The sequence below is a fragment of the Chiloscyllium plagiosum genome, unplaced genomic scaffold, assembly GCF_037043375.1.
Source record: "Chiloscyllium plagiosum isolate Xiang-an unplaced genomic scaffold, Cpla_swu_hap1 HiC_scaffold_6, whole genome shotgun sequence".
NCBI lineage: Eukaryota > Metazoa > Chordata > Chondrichthyes > Orectolobiformes > Hemiscylliidae > Chiloscyllium > Chiloscyllium plagiosum.
This window is the reverse complement of record NW_028270144.1, coordinates 12,303,007-12,319,285: the sequence shown is the minus strand read 5'-3', so window position 1 is coordinate 12,319,285 and position 16,279 is coordinate 12,303,007. Positions and strand designations below refer to the sequence as shown.

Below are 16,279 nucleotides of genomic sequence, written 5' to 3'. Positions count from 1 at the left end.
AGGGCAGAGTTGTTACCTCCAGTACCCTGGCCGATATTTGTCCCTCAATCATAATCACAAAAACTAAGATTATCTGATCACTATTATAGAGCAGTTTTTGGGAACTTGCCAGTTAAAGTTGGCTCCCATGCTTCCTACACTTCAAGCATAATTACTCTTCATTCTCAGTCATACAGTATGCAGGTGATGCATCTGTGCCTGTTCACTCAGACTGTGTTTAAGGTCACTTTCGGAAACATACAATAAAATGGGCCTTTTACTACATACCTGGAAAACTAAGGTCCTTTTTCAATCTACACTCTTAGTACAATACTTCCTCCTATCATTTAGGAACATGGGAATAGGGTTAGGCCATTCAGCCCCTCAAGCCCCATCTGTCATCGAATGAGATCATGGCTGATCTGTGGCCTAACTCCATATCCTTGGCTAAGTCTTTTAATACTTTTGCCGAACGAGAACTTATCTATTCAGATTTTAAAATAACAACCAATCTAGTATCCATTGCCATTGGTGGAAGAGAGTTCCAAATATCTTCCACCTTTGTGTGTAGAAGTGCTTCCTGATATCTCTCCTGAACAGTCTGGCCCGAATTTTTAGACTATCTCCCCTACTTTTAGAATCCCCAACCAGTGAAAATAGTTTATCTTTATCCACTCTGTCTTTTTCCTGTTAACATCTTGAAAAGACGTCAATCAGATCACCACTTAATCTACTAGATTCTAAAGCACACAATTATAATTTGTATGATCTCTCTTCATTACTTAACCCTTGAAGTCCAGATACCATTCTTGTCAACTTACATTGTACTCTCTCCAAGGCCAATATATCCTTCCTAAAGTGTGGCCTCCAGACCTGCTCACAGTAGGATCAATGGTAAGGTACTGAAAATAGGTATGTTGGCATTTCTTCTCAACAATCCAGACATAGACATCAAAATTTATCACCATCTTGTGTGCTGACTCTGTTTTTAACTGACTATGGAAAAGTTATTTGAGGGCTGTTATATTAGGTAACAGTGATTCCTGATCTCTTACATGCTTTGTGGACTTGAAAAATATACAGCAGGACACATAAAACAATGGAACAATACCACCTAGAGATGTCTTAGCAGATCATCTAACAGTAGTATCCTTTCCCAACCCAATGTGTTCAGAATTGAAATCCTAATCATTCACAATCTGCTCTTTTGGGGAGATTATGTAATTTATATGCCCGACACCAGACTTCCAAAGCAATTGCTCTGTTTGCAACTCCAGCCCTGGCAGGAGACTACCAGTAGTACAGCAGAAATGTTGTAGTGACGTTCTGCAAGCAGTCCTGAAGAAGCCAAACATCCTGACCAACTCATGAGAGTTTCTGGTGTGTGACCAACCAAAATGGGCCGTGTTCATCCAGAAGGTACTGAACACGTTGAGAGACTTCCTCAGGAGGTGGAGAAGTCAAAGTGAGGAAAGAATGCACGAACCTTCAACTAACCCATCTCACCAACCCAGAGCACCACCTGACCTGCATGTGGAAGAATGTGAAGATTACAGATTGGACTTATCTGCCAAAATCCATTGAACTAAGATGGAAACAAGTTGCCCTCGAGAAGAGAAAATACGTCAAAAGGTATTTAATTGACTGCTTAGAATCATGAGATGCCCAGTGGTTATAAAGATTTGCAATTATAAGGTGCCTTTAGTTTTTTTATTATCCCTATTGAATCTTCGTTTAAATTTGGCTGGACCACTCTTCTCCAAGCCAAACGTGGTCGAGATAAATTAGCCGAATTCCAGAGGGGAGGTGAGACTTAATATCATTGTCATCACAGCAACATTTTCCATTGTGGTCAGAGTCGTCAGAGTAAAATCGGGATCACTGGGAAATAGGAAAATAACTCTCCACACACTGGAGTCATATCGAGTACAAAGGAAGATGGGTAGAATTCAATCATTTCAGCCTCAGGTCACACTTGGATGTGTTTCGTGAGGCGATAGCCCCGAGTAAGCTTTTTCAATTGCTCCATCAATAATCTTTGTACAGTCATGAGGCGGCATGTTGCACAATATTCAGTTTTATTTTTAACTTCTCAGATAATGAAGTGTGCCATGTTCCCATGCAGCGAGACCTGACAACATTCAAGCTTCAATTGATAAGTGGCAATGCCACATAAGTTCCAAACTCTGTTTCCGTCAAGAGAGAATCTAAGCATCTCCCTTTTATCAACAACATTCTCATTGCTGATACTACCAGCAGCATCCTGGAGTTCAATGGTGACCTAAAATTGAACTATAAATATCATGGAGAGAAACTAGCTCAGAGGTCGATGATTCTGCAGTACGTAACTGGGCTCCTGACTACGCAAAGTCTATCCAGTATCTACAATTTACGAATCAGGAGTGTGTGTTAAATATCACTCCACTTGCCCAAAGGAATGTTCCTTCAACAACACTCTAAAGGCTCAACACCATTTAGTCCAACCAAAATAGCCCATTTTTTTAGATTAGATTACATTACAGTGTGGAAACAGGCCCTTCGGCCCAACAAGTCCACACCGACCCGCCGAAGCGTAACCCACCCATACCCCTACATTTACCCCTTACCAAACACTACGGGCAACTTAGCACGGCCAATTCACCTGACCTGCACATCTTTGGACTGTGGGAGGAAACCGGAGCACTCGGAGGAAACCCACGCAGACACAGGGAGAACGTGCAAACTCCACACAGTCAGTCGCCTGAGGCGGGAAATGAACCCGGGTCTCTGGCGCTGTGAGGCAGCAGTGCTAACCACTGTGTCACCGTGCATCCCACTTAAATGCTGGCTCCCAGTGCAATAAAGTTAGGACTTTGCACTCCATTCCATTAAGATTACTTTTTAGATTAGATTACTTACAGTGTGGAAACAGGCCCTTCAGCCCAACAAGTCCACACCGACCTGCTGAAGCGCAATCCACCCAGACCCATTCCCCTACATTTACCCCTTCACCTAACACTACGGGCAATTTAGCCAGGCCAATTCACCTAACCTGCACATTTTTGGATTGTGGGAGGAAACCGGAGCACCCGGAGGAAACCCACACAGACACAGGGAGAATGTGCAAACTCCACACAGAGTCGCCTGAGGTGGGAATTGAACCCGGGTCTCTGACGTTGTGAGGTAGCAGTGCAAAGCACTGTGCCACCGTGCCGCCCAAATTACTTCACTCAACTACCCAGACACAACTACAACATTTAGAAGACATTTGAACAAGAACATGATAGAAAGGTTTTAGAGGGACATGGACCAACCACAGGCAAATGGGACTAGTTTAGTTTAGGAAACCTGGTCTGCATGGACGAGTTGGGCTGTAGGGCCTGTTTCCATGCTGTACCCCTCTCTATAACCATAAGAAAGTGGAAGCTCATCGTTACCTTCTCAGCAGTAATTAGGCATGGGCAGTAAATGTTTGTCTTGTCAGTGATGCTCAGATCCCATAAATGAATAATAGTTCCAACTGCTAGAGCTTTGTGTATTCACCTAATCTATCTGTTGCGATTTCTCAACACTATCCAATAACACTACTCTCTGTTTCCACCTCTCAGTAAACTGCGGACTGATGATAGAAAGTGAGGGCAATTAGATGATGACGGACAAGTTTTGTTCATCAAACTGAATTCTTATTATAAGACAGAGCAAAAAACTTTTTCATGCTAGGTTCTGCTGCTACAATATTTGACATCAATGAATGAGAGGAGAGAAGAGGGTAAATACACCATATTTCTTGAGAATAAGTAAATCTCATTTGGCAACTTCTCTTTCAAGTTACCATTATGCTTCATATTTTCATCTTGGGGATACATTTATTGAGAAGTTATCTTTTACTGAAAAGGGCAAGTCAATGGAGATTATTAAATGGATAACCTTAGCTTGATTAAGGAACCTTTCTACAAGCTCTTTGTATGGGTTGGAATTGACAGTGACAGAGACTGTTTAGATTTTAAGAAGATGGTTGGTATTGGAGAAAAGAAGCTGGCAGCGATTTTTACATTACTGGAGCATCCTTGCCTAATTAATTTTATCTAACAACAGTTTATGGCTTGGGTCATTGGGTTGTCACAGATGTGTGTGTGTAACCAGAAAGGAGGAAAGAACTTTTCTAAGTATTTCTGGCATCCTGTCATATTTCTCAGCAATGTCCCAGACTGCTTCATATCTAAGATTTGATTACTGAAGGAAAAATAGCAGTAATTACTCACAGACCAAAGTCAATGTAGTCAAATTGTAGTGTGGTCCAGGATGCCCAAGAAACCCTTGTGCTTCTTGGAATTGGTCCAAACCATTGGAACAAGGCCTCAGTTTCATGTCAAACCTCAAGTTTGGCATTTCTAAAACCATAGAACACTTTTAATACTGCACGGTGTTATTTTCCTAATGATGTTTGAATCATAAAGTGGAATTAAAAACCCGGCAGCTTCTCAATCAGAACTGATATTAGTACAATTTGAGATAATCTTTCAAACTTCTAGATACATTTGAAGTCAAGTTTCTAGATACTGCAAGCATTCACTGGACTTGTAGTTTCTTGGAAAGTATCTATGATATGCTATTGTTTTAAGGAAACTGCAGGCCAGGACCAGTCAATGCGTGTTTTAATGCACATTTGATTGGGGGGAATAAATCTGTTGATGGTAATTCTTTGCCTTTGAATGGATTCAAACAGTTTTGATGATGTAGGAGCTTAGCAACATGAAAATACACATCTTGTGGTCTGTGGCACTCAGCCAGTTCCTCGGCTTTTAGCCTAAATGATATGACGTGCTGAAATTCAGAGAAATGTTTTTGTCAACTGTTTTCACACCAAACAATCTGGAATGTCCCTATTTGTCCAATGAAGCCAACAAAAAGAACAACAGAATTCCCCTCCTTTACTGATGCTGTGGCATGTTCAATCTCTTAATATTTGCATCAGCAGAATTTCATGGTTGAAGAGAATATGTATGGTGTCTTGAGGTCCCTTTGTGATCCAAATAAGAACTAGCAAAAATCTAAGCTGAACCCATAGTTATTTTTGAAAGGAAAATGAAGAAATATCTGTTAATACCAGTGCAAATTCACAAGACTTCAGACCACAAGGAGGAAATAGTGAGCCATACACAACAGGTCAGGGTCGTGGGGTTGTGGACAGTGCAAAGGCCACTAATTCTTTAGTGCTCTTTGCAAATAAACCAAGTAAAAAGAGGAACCTTTATTCCACAGAACACAAAATTGCACTAATACCAGAGGGTGTATATTTGGTACATGACCTTTCCAATAATTCAAGAACTTCTTTGCTTTTTAAAATGTGGACAAATGAAATGTGAAAATTGAAACTTATGTATTTAATAGTTTAACTATTGTACTTAATTTCTCTGGAATCCTACAAAGTCTCCAAGTTAAAAGGAGACTTTTGGAGGGTTTAAGGCATATGGGAATTGCCCAGCAGAAAATTTGGTTTTCTTGGAAACGTCTTTGGCGTGTGCTAAGATGGGAATTCCACAGGGTCCTCGTCACCTTGTGGCATAACAATTGTCTAGCCATTGGAAATTCCCTGCATCCCAGGTCCGAGCCATTCGCTACACACTTTCATCCTGTTGCTCCTGGTTCATTTGACATTCATCTTACGTCTGTTTTTGATCCTTCAAGCAATGCGAACTGTTTTTCTTTGAACAAAAATTCTTCTCAACATTCTTCTCTCCAAAAGACTACCCAGTTTCTCCAATTCATCCAGTAACATGATTCAGACACATGGAACTTCATTTTCAAAGCTTTTCTGAATCCTGTCTAAAATCTTGACATCATTTCTAAGGTCTGGTGCCAAGAATTAAACACATACACTGGACAAAATTTCAGTTGAGATTTAACCAGACTGTACAGAAGTCATTCATAACGTATTTGCTTTTGCATTCCACACCCCTGTTCAGAAAGCCTAAGCTCCCATCTGCTTTTTAATAACTTTCCCGACCTGCCATGCCTTTAACAGAAGTACAGACTTTTTCCTCTTTCCTGCTTCCCCTTTCAACCAAGACCTTTTTTTTGTTACTTTTCGTTGCTGTTTCTATCAAAACTGATCACTTTACAATACTTTAACTTGTCTCTCAGCCAACATCAGATCCATGCTGATATTATGTGACACTTCATGAACTGTCTTTTGGAGTCCATAAACTACATACCTTAATCAGCCATCTTTATTGCCTCATCGAAACAAATAAAAAACCCCAATCATTTGACATGTTTGTACTGGCTTTTCTTAATGAATCCATATTTATCCAAGTGATATCAACACTGTTCTGGATTATCTTTCCTATATGTTCTTCCACCAGCAAAGTTAAGCTGATTGATTTGGAATGAAGCTTATCTTTACACCCTTTTTGAACAAAGGTTTATCAATTGCAATATTCTTGATTCTCTGCCACCATCCACATCTCCAAGTTTGCTCCCTAGCACATCACTCACTGCAACATGCCAATCAGAATAAGACCCATTTACGCTGTTACACCTTACTGTGGCAGCGGACTGGAAATCAAGCTCTGCTATTCTTGGAGTGGTGTCAAAACCTAAAGGCTTTATAAAAAGTATGTAAAATTATCCAATTTACCTGTCACAAAGGCCCAGGTTGACATGAAGCATGGAGTGGGTTTTTGCACTTAAGAATGACTTTATTGCAAATAAAAATTCCAGCTGCAGATGAATGATTACGAACTATTTATGTATATCTGTGCGACTTAAAACTCTAACTCCCTTCTAAACGATACACATAGACAGGAGAAAAATGGATGTGGTGGGTAAGGGAAAAGACTGGAAAGACTGTTCAATAGCCCCTGTTCACAGGGTACACTGAGATAGTTCTTCTGATTTGTTAGGTTGTGCTGCTCCTTGATTCTCCTTCACCAGATACTTTCACTTGCTTGTTGAAGGTGCAGGGTGGTTGGTTCATACTTGTAAAGTCTCTGATTTACTGGTTAAGAGCCACAGCTTACAGCAAGTGATGGGGGTAAAGTAAACTGGCTTCCTTTATGTTTTTTTTTTAAACTACAGAGGAAAGGGACAGTTCTTGCCATAACGGAGATCCAATGGTTTTTGCCCCAAACATTCAAAACATGTTCAGCTATCTGGGAGGGAACTACTTAATTATTAAAAGGCAGAAGACCTTTGGCATCAATAACTGATCTCTTGTCCACAACCCAATCGGTTACTTGCTGCCAACCGAAGCTCCATAAAAACGTTAGGCTCCAGCTCATATACAAACCTCCCCACACTGGTTGAACATGCAGCCATGTAAACTGCAAGTGCACAAAGTGTTGGGGTTACATGCTTTTAAAAGGTGCAGCAATCCTACAACAATCATTGATTTTTTTTAAAAAACACAGTCCTTTTGCTCTTGCGGTCCACATTCAAAATAATGCAAAAGAAAAAGATAAGGTTTTGACAATGTCTATTCTATTAGTCGAAAAAATTATTAACAGCTATTTGTATGTTTCCTCCTACACCATATTTTCCTTAATAACCTTTGATGTGGCATTTTAAGTACAGTACATTCACAAGCTCCCCTTTATCCACCGCATGTTCAAAGAACTCCAAAAAATTGTTTAAACATGATTTCTCTTTCACCATGTTGACTCTCCCTGATTACCTTGATTTTTCAAAGTGCTACTATGTCCGTAATAATAGCTTCTAAGATTTTCACTGTAGTAACAAATGTTCACCAACTGGCTTGCAATTTATCGTTTTCTGTTTCCCTCCCTTTCTATTTTCAATAAAGGAGTCATAGGGAATCTAATTTTGCAACCTAAAGGAACTTTCCCCAAATTAAGAAATTTTGGGAAATCAAAACCAATGCATTTATTTATGTTAAGATCCTACAGTTAAGGCCGTTAGGACTGAGGGATTTGTCAGTCCACATCTCCAATTGTAACTTTCTTGAATTCCTTCCTCCCTATCTGTTGTCCCGTTTACCCCCACAGCCGAAGCAAAACACTCAGATACACAGTATAGTTTTACCTCCTCCATCTTTATTTGAGGCCCTGGAGGGAGAAAGAACGATCGCCCATGTGCACAGAGACATGAGTTCACAGTCTTCTCTGGAACAGCAGTTTGTAATGAACTATACAGACATTTTACAGGAAGGAACATCCAGATAAGGCAACATACATATTGATTGAGTGACCATTACAATCAACAAATATCAATAGAAAAGATTAAGCCATCTGCTATTACAAAATGAATAATCAGCTTCACTTAATGAATACTTTTCACCTTGTTAAGTGATGTTACATACTGAATGCTACCTCATCTTGTTAAATGGCTTTACATAATGAATGCATTTCCACCTTGTTAACACATACCACTTGCCTACACCACCCCATTGTTAATTAAGTTCTTGTCTGATCTGAGTCATGCTCAGCTGAACCTCTTGTTTCACAAAACTCAGAACTCTTTTCCTGCCTGCTTATACCCAATATACATTCCAATTCTCTCCATATATCAGTTCATGATAACCACCGAGATGGTACTACCAGCTTTCATAAGACTCTGACAGCCAGTATTTAAGCACATTATTGACACACAGCCTACAACGATTATAACAAAAATTATTAGTTAATTACAATAAATTGAATTTGAAGAATCCCCTCATGCGGGAAACAAAATCCACCAGAAAAGTTCTTAAATCCACAATCCTTAGTGACCACTTCATCCCCTATAAGTCAAGTGGAAACAAGCCAGTTCTCCAAAATCTCCTTCAGTAAAGCCCAACCTGAAAACAAAATTTAGTCTGTTCATGCTTCACTCCTCTGAGAAACATGATTCTTGGATAAGGGCAGTTAAATGCTTAACAAACCTGACAAGAATTGCAGAGATGCTTCAGATGGAGGATACCAGCGCATCTGAGTGTGCAGTGTGGCAGCTGCAGCTGCTGGCGAGGTGAACGCAGCATTCTTTGCTGCTTCTGCTCACCCTCTTCTATTAAATGTAACAAAGCCAACTGGCTGCTGTGATGTTAGGTTGATCAGTGAACCTTCATATCACTTATATGATCAAAATACAGGATAAATCTCACGTGGTTTAATGTCCACAGAAAGGCCACTGACAAAAAGCGAACTGACCTCCTCTTTACTGTTGCTAGCTTCTTCACTTTTCATGCTCATGACTGAGAAGCTGATTGAATCCATTCGATCAGGCTGTGGAGGAGCGGGCGATGGTCCGAAGGTGTGCTTTACCTGTAAATGGAGAAACTCTAGAGACGATGTGAGATGCTGAAAGTATCTTTGCATTTCCTCTCTCATTCCTTCCTTGCCAAGGTGGTTACCAGTATAAAGACATTCAAACATTTAACTACACTAAATTGTGTCTGCCTATTTCAATCCTCATTGAATTCTTGAAGTCTGTTACTCTGTTCATCAAAGTTTTATACAATCCATAAACTTCTATATTGCACTGCCTAAGCAATTCAGTCAATTATAAACAACAATCAATGATCCTAAAATCAAACCCTCGGGTACCTCATTTGGGTTATCCAAAAATTATTTGCTTTTAACAAATTGATACTTGGCTAATGTGAAAGCTGACAGGAAAAGTATTTTAAAAGTCTGGAACAGCAAGAAAACTACAATATGTTTCCTGTACTTTAGCAATTGAAGAGACAGTTTCAGTTCAGATTAGAATCTTAAACATTTGTGGGAAACAAATGCTGAATATTCTAAAACATGTTCTCCAAATGAAACTTCCCAAATAAAACAGTTGGAATTACTGTGGCAACTTTGGGAGAGATCAACATTCTTTGAATTTGCAATATGAAGGGGCCAATGAAGTCTTCATGATAACTAAAAAGGAGAAAATGCTGGAAAATCTCAGCAAGACTGGCAGCATCTGTAAGGAGAGAAAAGAGCTGACGTTGAGTCTAACTGACCCATTGTCAAAGCTGAAAAAAGGAGAAGTAGGGAGGTATTCATACTAAGCTGCGAGAAGGTGAGACATGGCTCCAGAAGCAAAGGTAGCAATAAAGAGGTGACAATGACAATGTATAGAGAGATTATAGGGAGATTAGGAGCTGTGAATGACTAAGGCTGAAGCCGGTGCTATGTGACAAAATATGTGGGGGATGGGTGAAACAGAGGCAAAATGGAAAACCGGGGACAAGGGTAGCAAAGGGGGAAGAGGAGAGGAAAAAGGTGATGAGAGAGTGAGGAGCGAGAGAAAGAGACAATCAAGAAATAAGAGATTCAGAACAGCGGTTTCAGATTCCAGCATCTGCAATAATTTGCTTTTATCTTAATGATAATTAACAGAAATAAGAGATTCAGAACAGCGGTTTCAGATTCCAGCATCTGCAATAATTTGCTTTTATCTTAATGATAATTAACAGAATTCAAGCAGCTCAGCCTCAAGTTCTAATATTTTCTAGAAAATCTTAACAAAACATCAAACTCAAAATGCACTCTTTGTTTGTGAACACTCTGCATTAAGAACACAGCAAAGATATTTTAATACAATACTCTCATCTGGCTAAAGCATGACCACTGACCCAACTTTGTGGGTGGCACAGTGGCAACTGTCTGTGTGGAGTTTGCACATTCTCCCCGCGTCTGCGTGGGTTTCCTCCGGGTGCTCCGGTTTCTTCCCACAGTCCAAAAATGTGCAGGTTATGTGAATTGGCCATGCTAAATTGCCCATAGTGTTAGGTAAGGGGTAAAGGTAGGGGTATGGGTGGGTTGCGCTTCGGCGGGTCGGTGTGGACTTGTTGGGCCGAAGGGCCTGTTTCCACACTGTAAGTAATCTAATCTAATCTAAAAAAAAGTAATCTAAACTGTTGTTTTTAAACAAACATTGTAGAATCTCAAACAAATCAGGGGGTCAAGGCACTCAGACCAATTTCTTTTAAGGCTACAGGTTTGATAATTTTAAAAAGGACATAATGTTGTACAATTTCAATGTAAAAACAAAATTTGCCCCATTACATAGCACACAAACATAAAACTGAGATCCTGTTTCAAAAAAGGCAAAATAGTTAAAGGATTTTCCGAACCAGTATTTTAACAAACCAAAGTTTTTAAACATCAAACACTCACAGCATGGCGCAATTTACATTGAAACTTTCCTCTTTCAACCCAAATATTAATACAACCTTAAGTTTACCGTTTTCTTGTTTTTTTTAATCCTCTCACTGACATTATAAAAAGAGAAAGCCCTCGCAGCAGACCACATGGCACCACAGTGCAAGCCACACTCTTCCCCCAGAACTAAGACTCACATAGACTCAAATTCCATCACTAGGGGACTTCAACCCCGTTCTCAAACCCCACTTAAACACAAAACTCAAACCCTGCTTAAATGCAGAAAAGTCAAACCCTGCTGAAGCACAAAACTCAAACCTCGCATAAACACAGAAAACTCAACCTCTATTAAATGCAGAATACTCAAACCCCGCTTAAACACAGACAGCTCGAACCTCAGCACAGTGCGGAGGACTCAAACCTCAACCAACCCCCACACCACCCCTCTCAACCTCAATCAAACCCACCCCAGAGGACTTGCACCCCAGTACCGTGCAGAGGACTCTAACCTCAATTACACCCCCTCCCCCTCAATGCAGTGCAGACTCAAACTTCAATCGCATTCTTCCCCCCATCCCCCCAAGGAGACTCTAATCCCAGTACCACACAGAGGACTCTAACCTCAATCAAATCCACCCCAGGGGACTTGCACCCCAGTACCACGTAGAGGACTGTAACCTCAATTACACCCCCACCACCCCCCCACCCACCTCTGCCATGCAGTGCAGAGGACTTGAACCTCTGCCTGCCAGCGTGCTTATGAAACTGTGTCTCTCGACTGAACTAATTACCGTTCAAGGAATCCATAGAATAGAGAGTGATTGAATGAGGGGACCGTCTCTGGCACACAGGAATATCGAGAGGGACCAAGGTTTAAAATCTCAAGACACCAATGTTCCGGGCGGCCGCTGACACCGTCCGATCATAACTATCTGTTTGGATCCTGCCGACTCTGCCAATACTGTGGTCCCATTGCACCCGTCAGCCAAAGCAAAACACTCAGAAACACAGTGTAGGTTTACCTCCATCTTTATTCCGGGCCATGGAGGGAGAGAGAGAGCAATCGCCCATGTGCACAGAGACACGAGTTCATGGTCTTCTCTGGAACAGCAGTTTCTCAATGAACTATATAGTCATTTTATAGGAAGGAATATCCAGATAAGGCAACATACATATTGATTGAGTGACCATTTCAATCAACAAGTATGAATAATAAATATTAAGCCATCTGCTGTTACACAATGAATAACTGGCTTCATATAATGAATACTTTTCACCTTGTTAACTGATGTTACACACTGAATGCTACCTCATCTTGTTAAATGGCTCTACATAATGAATGTTTTTTCCACCTTGTTAACTCATTACCCTTGCCTGCACCACCCCATTGTTAACTAAGTTCTTATCTGATCTGAGTCATGCTCTTACTTCACAAAACTCAGAACTTAACTCTTTCCCAGCCTGCTTATACCATATACACATTCAAATATCCTTTCTTGCTTTGTAGCTACTTCTGGGGATGTTCCATTTATCCTGTCGTGAACAACAAAGCAAAATATCAGTGCATTTGCCTTGTTATTTTTCCTTAATAGTTTGGCAGACTCACTTTCTATCAGACCAATGCTCACCTTCTTTTAAAAATGACTTTCAAAATTCTTGCTATCTCTTTACACTTCTATTCAGATTTAGAACATAGAACAGTACAGCACAGAACAGGTCCTTCAGCCCACGATGTTGTGCCGACCACTGATCCTCATGTATGCACCCTCAAATTTCTGTGACCATATGCATGTCCAGTAATCTCTTAAATGTCCCCATTGACCTTGCTTCCACAACTGCTGCTGGCAACGCATTCCATGGTCTCACAACTCTCTGTGTAAAGAACCCACCTCTGACATCCCCTCTATACTTTCCTCCAACCAGCTTAAAACTATGACCCCTCGTGTTGGTCATTTCTGCCCTGGGAAATAGTCTCTGGCTATTGACTCTATCTATGCCTCTCATTATCTTGTATACCTCAATTAGGTCCCCTCACTTCCTCCATTTCTCCAATGAAAAAAGTCCGAACTCAGTCAACCTCTCTTCATAAGATAAGCCCTCCAGTCCAGGCAGCATCCTGGTAAACCTCCTCTGAACTCTCTCCAAAGCATCCACATCTATCCTATAATAGGGCGACCAGAACTGGACACAGTATTCCAAGTGCGGTCTAACCAAAGTTTTATAGAGCTGCAACAAGATTTCACGACTCTTTCTCTTGTACTCTCCTTCATTAATGTTTTAGACAGTCTTTACGTTCTTTTAATATTCTGCCCAATTTTCTGACCTGCAACCTATCTTTGTGTAATTTTGTGCTTTTGCTTTATATCTGATGATATTGTTACCATTTCTTAGTTAATTATGAAGGATTGGTTCCTACAAGGCAATCAACTGGGTTGACTTTCAGCCTGGGTTTTCCTCCTCTTTGAGCTTGCTTTGTGGACAGACATTTAAAGGAGGAAAAGAGGACATTCCCTCCTCTACGACCTCCCAATCATTCCCTCCCCTTCTTTTTCCTTTCCTCGCCTTTCTAACCCACTCCCTCACCCATGTTCCCTCTATCATTTAGCGCTCCCTTCCCTTGTCATCCCTGTTCTTTCTCTCACCCCCATCCATTTTCTGCTCCCCTCACTCCATTTCTTCCTCCTCTCAGTCACTATCTTCTCTCTCCTACCCCTCCCACCATCGCTCCTTCCCTACTTCATCCCTTATCGTTGCCCCTGCATCACTAGCCCCCTCAGTCCTTCTCTCCCTCACCACCCACATTTATTCCTTAACACCCCATCCCCAATCTTCACTCATTCCTTCACTTCTGTCCCCTCACCCATCTTTCCCTTCCCTCATCATTTGCCTTTCCCTTCTCTACCCCTCTCCAATTCTGTCCCCTCTCCCTTTCATTCTATCTCCACACTCTTTTCCCCTTTCACCTTGTCACCCACTCCCTTTACCCTCTCCCTCTCTACCTCCTCACCCAATCTCTTCTACCTTCTCACCCACATGCCCCCTCTCTACCTCCCCACTCACTTTCTACGCCTTCCTTTTTCCTTAATCCCTTTACCCACTTGCCTCATCACATTCATTCCTCCACTCTTAACATCCTCCCTTCCTCATTTACCAATCCTTCATAACCTCACTTAACCACCCTTATTCATCCTCAAATATCTTTCCACTTCTCCCTATTCACACGCCTTCCAGTGCTCCTATGCTCATCTTCCTTCTCCCTCAGTCCCTCCCTCCTTTCTTTCTTCCCTCATCCCATCACCACCTTCCCTCCCTCTCCCTATACCACACAATCCCGCCCACGTCTCTAGCTCATCTCCTCCTCTTCATCATCCATTCCCTCTCTCCTGAGGATAACACCTTCCTCACTCCTTCCCTCCCTCTCGTGATGGAAAACAATCACACCAAGAATAACGCCAATAAATCTTTTCAAAGTGACTCTCTTCTGACCAATTAAGTTTGGTAACAATATAGGGCTTTGTTTTCAATTCTTTGATTACTTCTATATTTCCTTTCCCTAATGTAGAAAATTTTTAAAAAGGGGTTTAAACATTTTCTTTGACTTGCTGTACCGCAATAAGTGGAATTCTAAGACACCCAAGTTAAGTATTTCAAACAAAAGTACCTGACTCAACAAGGGGAAGTTTTAAGATTTTGTTGAGTCAGAGTGGAAAATGACTGAAATCCCACAACAGGGAGATTAAACGTCACTGGCTTGCAAAAGAATTCCAAAATGTTAAAAAATCTCCTTGAATAGAAGCTTTCATGTTGTTAATATTGTCATCAAAAGTTGTTCATTTGTGAAACAAGTGAGAAATATATCCACTGTGCAGTTCTAAAAAGGTAAATAAAGAACAATTTTAGACTTAAAGATAATTTGTTTGATTATGCTGCACAGACTATTTCACATATTTTAAAATTATGTCTACATTTTCAGATCAATGTTTTTTCCTCCACTGTAAACAGGTGCCAAACTGACAGCAGTGGCAGAAGTATCCAGATAGAATATAGAACATTGCAGCGCTATACAGGCCCTTCAATCCTTGATGTTGCGCTGACCTGTGGAACCAATTTGAAGCCCATCTATCCTATACTATTCCATTTTCATTCCATGTCCATTTAAATGGTCTTACAACTGGTGCAGGCAGTGTGTTCCACGCCTCTACTACTGAGTAAAGAAACTACCCTGACCTCTGTCCTATATCTATCACCCCTCAATTTGAAGCTATGTTCTGTCGTGCTAGCAATCACCATCTGAGCAAAAAGGCTCTCACTGCCCACCCTATGAACCTTCTGGTTAACTTGTATGTCTCAACTAAGTCACCTCTCAACCTTCTTCTCTCTAAATAAAACAGCCTCAAGTCCCTCAGCCTTTCCTCATAAGCCCTTCCTTCCATACCAGGCAACATCCAAGCAAATCTCCTCTGAACCCTTTCCCAAGCTTCCATATCCTTCCGAGAAAGCGGTGACCAGAACTATATAGCCGCACCAGAGTTTTGTCTAGCTGCAGCGTGACCTCATGACTTTGAACATCAATCTCTGAACCAATAAAAGCTAACACACTATAGGCCTTCTTAACAACCCCATCAACCTGGGTGGCAACTTTCAGGGATCTATGTACATGGACATGGACACAGATCTCTCTGCTCATCTACACTACCAAGAATCATACCATTCGCTCAGTATACTTCATTTCTGTTGCACCTTCCAAAGTGAATCCCTCACACTTTTCCACATTAAGCTCCATTTGCCACCTCTCAGCCCAACTCTGCAGCTTATCTATGTCCCTCTGTAACCTGCAACATCCTTCAGCACTATCCACAACTCCACCGACCTTAGTGTCATCCACAAAACAGCAGTGGAAGAACCTCGCGGTACACCACTAGTAACTGAACTCCAGGGTGAATATTTCCCATCAACCACCACCCTCTGTCTTCTTTCAGCTAACTAATTTCTGATCCAAATTGCTAAATCACCTCCAATCCCATGCCTCTGTATTTTGTGTAATAGTCTAATGTGGGGAACTTTATCAAACACTTTACTGAAATCCATTTATACCAAATCAACCAACTTAACCTCAACTACCTGTTTGGTCACCATCTCAAATGAATTCAACAAGGTCTGTAATGACCTACCCTTTACAAAATGGGTATTGACTACCCCTAATCAACTTATTCCTCTCTAGATGATTA

At 41.0% G+C, this 16,279-nt stretch overlaps 1 protein-coding gene across 1 annotated transcript in view; it reads right to left on the bottom strand.

Moving 5' to 3' along the window:
* Positions 1 to 16,279, bottom strand: part of tnfsf13b (TNF superfamily member 13b) — a 42,331-nt gene that overhangs the window by 24,725 nt on the left and 1,327 nt on the right. The gene's annotated exons all lie outside the window — the stretch shown is intronic.